This window comes from Mya arenaria, chromosome 8, assembly GCF_026914265.1.
Source record: "Mya arenaria isolate MELC-2E11 chromosome 8, ASM2691426v1".
NCBI classification, from domain to species: domain Eukaryota; kingdom Metazoa; phylum Mollusca; class Bivalvia; order Myida; family Myidae; genus Mya; species Mya arenaria.
The window spans coordinates 43,638,433-43,646,825 of record NC_069129.1 but is presented as its reverse complement, the minus strand read 5'-3'; the positions used below and the strand labels follow the sequence as shown (position 1 = coordinate 43,646,825).

The following is an 8,393-nucleotide window of genomic DNA, read 5'->3' as shown; positions in this document are numbered from 1 at the left end:
CCTTGTGTTATTTGATGTATGTGAATCACATATTCTTGCGTGTAAATGGCAAATGCATCCATTCTGTGCCATCTTAAAATGTTAATGCGAACAAGTTCTTATTGCTTTGTACGTTTTACTTTGTGAAATTGATTAAATCGTTCCTCCATTATTCAATACTGACACATGCATGTTAACATTTAGTTGTTGCCCGTTGTTGTTGTTGTTTTGTATATAGGTCCCTGTTGTAGGTTTCATTCATAAATCTGTCAAATGGATTCTTACTTTTGCTATCTATACTTGCTCTCTGTGCTCTTTGATATGCTGGATGTATATTTATTAGATATCAAGTAATAGTAGTTTAGGCATTAAATGATTGAAAGTTATGCAAGGCGAAAACAATACTAAGTAAGCACTAAGCAACATGAAGTTAATCAAATGAGCCTTTACCATTTGTAATATGTAATTCATATAACGCTGGGAACCAGAATTTCCGGCAGTTTCCGTAAAATCGATGAACCATGCACGGTGTCTTAGAAAAAAAAAACAGACGGATTCGACCACAACCAAACAACAAAGGTTAATGCTAAACGACATCCAGTATCTGGAGGAGGCGGAGTCAAGGGCAGTTGTTTGTGTGACGTGCTTCACACGTCACAAAATCAAAATGGCTACCAAATCGACTGATGAGACTAATGAGAATAATGTTTTATGGCGTATGGACTATGGTCTACCGATTAAATATGCCAACGAACTAAATTTCGATTAGAAATAATCGAAAACGTCTTCCTTTGTCAATGCCAAAGATAGCAGATTTGAATAACCAGGTATTAAATTACATTGTAATATAAATTCGAGGTATTATGTAAACAGTAAAGCATGTCGTCGAGCGCTTTATTTAATACTTATTATTAATATTAATTATCATCTAAATTCATCGTTTTGACAATTCATGGCAAACTAATATTAACTTATTATCTCTGTAATAGTGTATAGAAATAATTGTAGAAGGTCACTATATGTAGAGCTCGGGTCTAGATCGCACACAGTTCTAGTGTGTTCCTATTATGCGTTTGCTAGGACAACAAGTGGTTGAAATAAACAAAAGCCAGCAAGCCCTGCAGTTGTTAATTAACATAAGCCATCAAGCCCTGCACTTGTAAAATATCATCCAGGCTTGCGCATATTCTTGATTCTATATTGCCTCGTATACATGTCCCTATTATGTGTCTGGTAGCCGGAGGTCACTATGTATTCACCCTGACCTAGTATGTCCCTATAATGTGTCAACTAGGGTGACAACCAGTATCCAGAAGTCACTTTGTATTCAACTTTGACAAAGTATCTCCCTATTATGTGTCTCCTTGGGCGACAACCAGTATCCGGAGGTCACTATGTATCCAGCTCTGTCCTAGTTTGTCTCTATAATGTGTTGACTGGGGCGACAACCATTATCTGGAGTTCACTATGTATTCATCTCTGAGCTAGTATGTCCCTATTTTGTGTCTACTTGGGCTACAACCAATATCCGGAGGTCACTATGTATCCAGCTCTGACCTAGTATATCCCTATAATGTGTCTACTAGGGCGACAACCAGTATCCGGAGGTCACAATGTATTCCTCTCTGACCTAGTATGTCCCTTAAATGTGCCTACTAGGGCGACAACCAGTATCCAGAGGCACTATGTATTCATCCCTTACCTAGTATGTCCCTATAATGTGTCTACTAAGGCGACAACCAGTATCCGGAGGTCACTATCTATCCATCTCTTACCTAGTATGTCCCTTTAATATGTCTACTAGGGCGACAATCAGTATCCGGAGGTCACTATGTATCCAGCTCTGTCCTAGTTTGTCCCTATATCCCTATAATGTGTCTACTAGGGCGACAACCAGTATCCGGAGGTCACAATGTATTCCTCTCTGACCTAGTATGTCCCTTAAATGTGTCTACTAGGGCGACAACCAGTATCCAGAGGCACTATGTATTCATCCCTTACCTAGTATGTCCCTATAATGTGTCTACTAAGGCGACAACCAGTATCCGGAGGTCACTATCTGTCCATCTCTTACCTAGTATGTCCCTTTAATATGTCTACTAGGGCGACAACCAGTATCCCGAGGTCACTATGTATTCATCTCTGACTTAGTATGTGTCTACTAGGGCGACAACCAGTATCCGGAGGTCACTATGTATTCAGCTCTGTCCTAGTTTGTCCCTATAGGGCGACAATTATTATGTGTTTCATTTTGGCGACAACCAGTATCCGGAGGTCACTCTTCCTCTCTCGCCTAGTATGTCCCTAATGTGTTGACTAGGGTGACAACCAGTATCCGGAGGTCACTATGTATTCTTCTCTGGCCTAGTATGTCCCTAATGTGTTGGCTAGGGTGACAACCAGTATCCGGAGGTCACTCTTCCTCTCTGGCCTAGTATGTCCCTAATGTGTTGGCTAGGGTGACAACCAGTCACTTTATGTTTGGTTAGTGCTCACTAAGCCGGACAAGTAGGTTTCATTGTACTTTGATTTTCTCCACAACACAAGACCACACTCTAGTTAAAGTTAAATGTTAACAAGCTTTTGCTATTACTCATTTTGCAGTTGGACACATTTGTTTGAAGTTGTGGATCTTTAGACTCTGGAGCAAATCTCGTTTGTGTCATGATGGTAGGGGACACAGGGCTGGCTTCTTTGTGGAGACGGTTGTTGTCACAGAAAGGAGCGAGGACAAGTCACACATAAGGCACGTGTTCCAGTGCGGCCCCTGGCTGGACTCGCACAACGGTAACTGCCACATGGAGACGATGCTGAGAATGATTGGTAAGTACTTGGCTGAGAATGATTAGTTCATACTTGGCTCAGAATGTACTTGGCTGTGAATTATTTATAGACCTCTCCTCAGAATGATTGGTACACACTTTGTTGAGAATCATTGGTATGTACTTGGCTTAAACTATTTGGTACATACATTGTTTAGAATGATCAGTACTTACTAGACTCAAAATGTTATTTATAAAGATTATGCGCTGTTCTTGTGTAAGAAACGTTGTTTAATTTTGTGGTGTACTGTTCTTCGAAAAATAAATGATGCTTTGATGGAATTAAAAAATAATGTTTTAGTGAATAAAAGTAATAACGTTCAGATGTCATTAACACAAAAAACAACCATCAACAAAGGAAAAGAAAAAATCCAGTTCACACTTTATAAACTTTTATTTCAAAAACCATTTCAACTGAAAGTTACCAAAAACAAAACAAAACTGAAAGTTTGAGGTAGATCACCACCTTTTGATTAAAAGTAAATCAAGCACCCCCAGCATGATTGTGAAAGAAGAATTTATTCACTAGCCATTCAACAGTTGTTTTATTAATCCTAAATTAGGTTGCTCATGTACGGTGACTGTGAAGACTAGCGAGGGTAAAAGGACGGCCACCACAGGGAAGGTTCAAATCACCATGTATGGCACCAGTGGCCACACTGCAGCCCTCCTCCTCTCATCTTTAGACCCTGGGACTCTGGCATTCACTTCCGGGGCCAAGTCTGAGTTCCATATCAGCACCGGGCACGTTTGCCGAGTAACCAAGATCTGACTAGAATGTGACAACTCTGGCTCTAAACCTGACTGGAGGGTTGATTATGTATGATATTGCTGATTTTATTGTGCATTCCTTTTGATTAACTTAAGCCACTAGAAGCTAAGTATAATGATCATTATGAGAATCGTGATTTGTACTAACATACATCGCCCTAAAATCCTATAATGGGCCATAGTTCTATATCTGTTCTGTAAATAATACATGACATCTGAGATTGTTATTTAGCCTCTCTAATAATTCTCTGTCTTGCAAACGTGTCATATCAAAACTTCTTTGTACTTAGGTGTGAATGTATGATGAGGATAGCAGTGATAAGCTTATGTACTTCGTCGACCACTGGCTTGCCCTTGACAAAGTTGATGGTTCAATCTGTAGAGGACTACCAGCAGTACGTAAAGGCACCCCTAGCCTGCCAGGTCTATATAAATATTCCTTGTACTTAAAGCTGCACTCTCACAGATATACCGTTTTTACAACTTTTTTTATTTTATTGTCTTGGAAAGAGCAAATCTTTGCATAAATATCTGCATACCAAAAATGTTGAAGATCAAATCAGACTTTAATATTTCTGTTTCATGGCTTAAAGCGTTACTAACGGTTTAAGAAAAATGCACAAATCATCAATTTTTGAACTTAATATGAAAATCTGCGATCTGTTTTTTTGTCAGGAGTCTTGTATAACTGGTTTCCATGCATTTTCGCAAAAAAGTGGCTCGTTCCAAGACAAAAAATAAAAAAGTTGTCAAAATGTTCAATCTGTGAGAGTGCAGCTTTAAACTTCCCACATAATGTTGGGTATTAAGTACTGGTATTAATGTTAATTGCTTTGTATCAAGAAAGAATTCATTTGATTTTTTGGAGTTAGCTTGTGTCCTCTACTGCGTTTATACAGTATAAATGCTCAAACAAATCTTAAGTGTTAGTAAACAGGCATTTGTTGACAAGCATGCTTGCAGTAAGTGAGACATAGTTATCACAATGGGGGTTCCGTGTTTTTGCGTGCATGCATGTGTGTCCGTAGGTAAATGCAGACTGAATTTGTCCCAGCTGTTTCTTGACTGTGCAATATAGGATTTTCTAAAAACTTGCCATGAAGGTCCACCATGGTGAGATGGTGTGTTTCGCGCACAAGAAGCAGGTCTGTATGTCAAAGGTCAAGGTCATGATTAGAGGTCAAAGGTTGAAATGATCCTTGTCTGGGCTGTATCTTGACCATGCATTATAGGATTTTCAAACAACTTGCCATGAAGGTACACCATGATGAGGTGGTGTGATACACAAAAGACCAAGGTCTGTTCATTAAAGATTAAAGTCACACTTACAACTTAAATGTCAAAATGAGTACTGTTGATGGGACTGGTTTAGACTAATCCATATCAGGGCTGTAACTTTACCATGCATTATTGGATTTTCAAAAAAAACATGCTGAGGCGTAGTGCCACAGGTCACATGTATTTTTCAACTCCATGTTATTCTGTAATGCAATTGCATTGAAGAGAAATATCTGTGTCAGAGTCTCTTTCACATGTCGCCATTTGGCGTATAGTTGTTATCAGCCTGTGATGGGATCATAATTTTGATTCTGAAATTTAAACCATGATTTTCAGTGTTACGCTATGTGGTTGCTGTGACAACAGGAAGTTGGATGCTGGAGTGGACAGTGCAAATTTTTATACTCAATCTGATTGGTGTAGATGGAGATATTGGCTTGAGGGAGGGTACCTCACTGGAGCCATTTCTAAAAGTTGATTCCCTTGGCAGCCTGGACAAACTGACATATTCATTGTTGAAGCCGTTTCTGTTGGGAAAAAAATGAAAATGAAGTGACCTTCGGCAGTCTTGATCAGGTAACTACAAATGTATAGTTTAATATTCCTTTTTGAAAATAAAGTAATTAATGTGAGAAAGTGCTATGTACATCACTTTATTGGTGGATTCCTTGAGCTAGGTTGGTCTGATAAGATTTAAGCAGTATTCAAGATGACAAACATGAAGTGTTTATCCTGTCCAAGTTTAGCTCGACTATTCGAAGAATAAGGAGGACTTTACTACTCAGGTCGGCGTCTGGTTAAAGTATAAGGGCAAGTTGGGATTTTCACTTAAAACTTCAATACCCATCATTCAATTCATTTAATACTTTACAAAATTGTTCAAGGCCATCACATAATGAGGTTAGATAACTCCATATTATCATTTATACATATTATGGCCTCTGATTGACTATGGAACTTAGGTTAAAGTTTTAGGGCAGGTTGGGATATTTATTAATAACTTCTTTATCCTTCATTCAATTGACTTAATTATCCCCCGCCTATGAAATAGGGAGGGGGATATTGAAATGGCGTTGTCCGTCCGTCCTTCCGTCCGTCCGTCTTTCCTTCCGTCCGTCCTTCCTTCCGTCGGTCCGTCCGTCACCTGCGTTTTCTCAGTAACTAGCCGGTATAATTTCATGAAACTTAAAATAAATATGAACAACTATACTGGAACGATGCCTGTCCAAAAAAAAATTGATTGGTCAATTGTCCTTGGAGTTATTGCCCTTGATTTTTTGAAAAATGCACATTCACAGCCATTTCTCAGTCACTAGCTGGCAGAATTTCATGAAACTTAAAATAAATATGAATTACTATACTGGGATGATGCCTGTTCATTTTTTTTTTTGGATTGGTCAATTGTACTTGGAGTTATTGCCCTTGATTTTTTGAAAAACTCATTTACAGCCATTTCGCAGTAACTAGTTGGTAGAAATTCTTGAATCTTGAAATAAATATGAACCAACATACTGCGATGATGCCTGTTTATTTATATTTTGGATTGTGTAATATCTATATGAGTTATTTGCCCTTGATTTATTAAAAGATCCATGTTTGCAGCCTTTTCTATGCAACTAGCTGGTAGAATTTCATGACACTTGGAAGAAATAAGAACCAACATACTGTGATGATGCCTGTCTATTTTTCTTTTGGATTGGTCAATTTTCCTTAGAGTTATTGCCCTTGATTTATTAAAAAAATCATTGTTTGCAGCCGTTTCTCAGTAAAACCAATGTGCTTATCTTATTCTTTTTGAGATTTTTTTTAACCTTCAAGCACAAACAAGCCATCAAGCACAAACAAGCCATCATTGGCGGGGGATATCTTTTCACTGAAAATGCTTGTTAATACTTCAACAGTTGTTCGGGACTATTACACAATTAGGTTACATAACTCCATATTATCTTTAATACAAGTTATGGCCCCTTAAGGAACTTAGGTTAAAGTTTTAGGGCAGGTTCAAGTAGGGCAAGTTGGGATTTTAATAAAAAAAACTTCTATACCCTTCATTCACTTGACTAAATACGTCACAGAATTATTGATGACCATATTACAACAAGGTTACCTAACTACATTTTAACCTTGATTACAAATTATGGCCCTTGGTTGATTTTTTTTTATTTCTGTTGCAAATTTTCATATTCTTAACCAGGTTTTGACAAAGGGAAAACTATTTATTAAAATGACTTGTGTCATTGTTCGGGCAGGCTAGTGGGAGGGCAGCGTCAAAGTCACCTTATATATCGAATAATTTTAGCTAGGTTTGGCATCTAGTCACCAAACTTGGTACATAGGAAGAGTTTATGGAGACCTTTCATGGGATTGCGTTTAATGCCCCTAGGATCAAGGTCAAGGTCAAAGTTACTATTTATAGAAAAATGGTTAGTATTAAATAACTTAAGTAAGGGTCGACATTTTGCGACCAAACTTAGTATATATATATATATGAAGATTTTTCCAGAGACCTTTTAAGAGATTATGTTTTGGGCCCCAAGAGTTATGGTCAAATGCAAATTGTTTGGTGTACATTAATCCTATGGGTGAGAACACATCTAAATGTGCCAAGTACAAAAATACTTTTATCATGATATACCATCAATTTCTTGTGTCAGAGTTCAGACCCATATGCTTTTGACCTTTGATCCTTTTAAGATCAAGAGAGCATCATGGAGAAACACCAGAGAAAGGGAATTCAAGACAAAAAACACCAAAGGATGTGCTTTCAAAGAAAGGTAAAAAAGGTAAGCCTTTATTGATAAATTATATTAAGTTTCACATAAAAAAATCCGGATTGTGCAAGAACTCCAAACATATTCTGGAAGTTAACGAAGATGGCTCTATAGAGATAATGAAATTATTTTTTTATGAGGCCAATTCTTTGGATGCTGTGTGAACACAAATTGTAAAATGTTCAATTTGTGTTTTGTATACCCTAAGTGTATTATTACTTCTGGAAGGTTCTTTAATCTTAAGTTTGTGGAAATGGTCTTGATTCAGGCACAAAATGTAAGGTGCCATGGCAATAAAAAATATTTTTTATAAAAAATGATAAAAATATTTGGATGATAAACAGTGAATAACATGGTTTGCCTCAAACTGTATTTGTTTTTGGTTGGTTAATGCAATTTAATATCTACCTTGCAGGTTGCAAAACATGAAAGAAAAGAATGAAACCCTAGTGCAGTTCTTGATGTCAAGGTAATGTAATTTTTTATAGTTTTACATTTCAACTCAAGCAGATGAATGTTGAACCAAGATCGTTTGATTTTACTGTACATACCATATTTATACATACATGTTTATTATACACTCTCAGTCTGCCCATTTGGCTGTTTATTGAATAATAATAAGTCCAATGTAACACCTGATACATGTGTACAGAATCTATATTATACTCCTGCTTAACATAGTGAATTATTTGAATCAAGTACATATCACATTGTCTTTCCCGGTTGCGAAATATTTAATATCATAATAGCCTTAGAGAAACAGCAATGAAAC

General features: G+C 37.3%; 2 long non-coding RNA genes across 2 annotated transcripts; both read left to right on the top strand.

The window, feature by feature from the left end:
* Positions 1-660: 660 nt before the first annotated feature.
* On the top strand, positions 661-3,787 carry LOC128242590 (uncharacterized). Its single transcript, XR_008262640.1, has 3 exons — positions 661-806; positions 2,584-2,802; positions 3,365-3,787. It is a non-coding gene; the product is annotated as an uncharacterized LOC128242590 (long non-coding RNA).
* Positions 3,788-3,858: 71 nt separating this feature from the next.
* On the top strand, positions 3,859-8,082 carry LOC128244987 (uncharacterized). The gene is made up of 4 exons (XR_008263026.1): positions 3,859-3,995; positions 5,187-5,426; positions 7,545-7,624; positions 8,037-8,082. It is a non-coding gene; the product is annotated as an uncharacterized LOC128244987 (long non-coding RNA).
* Positions 8,083-8,393: the final 311 nt, after the last annotated feature.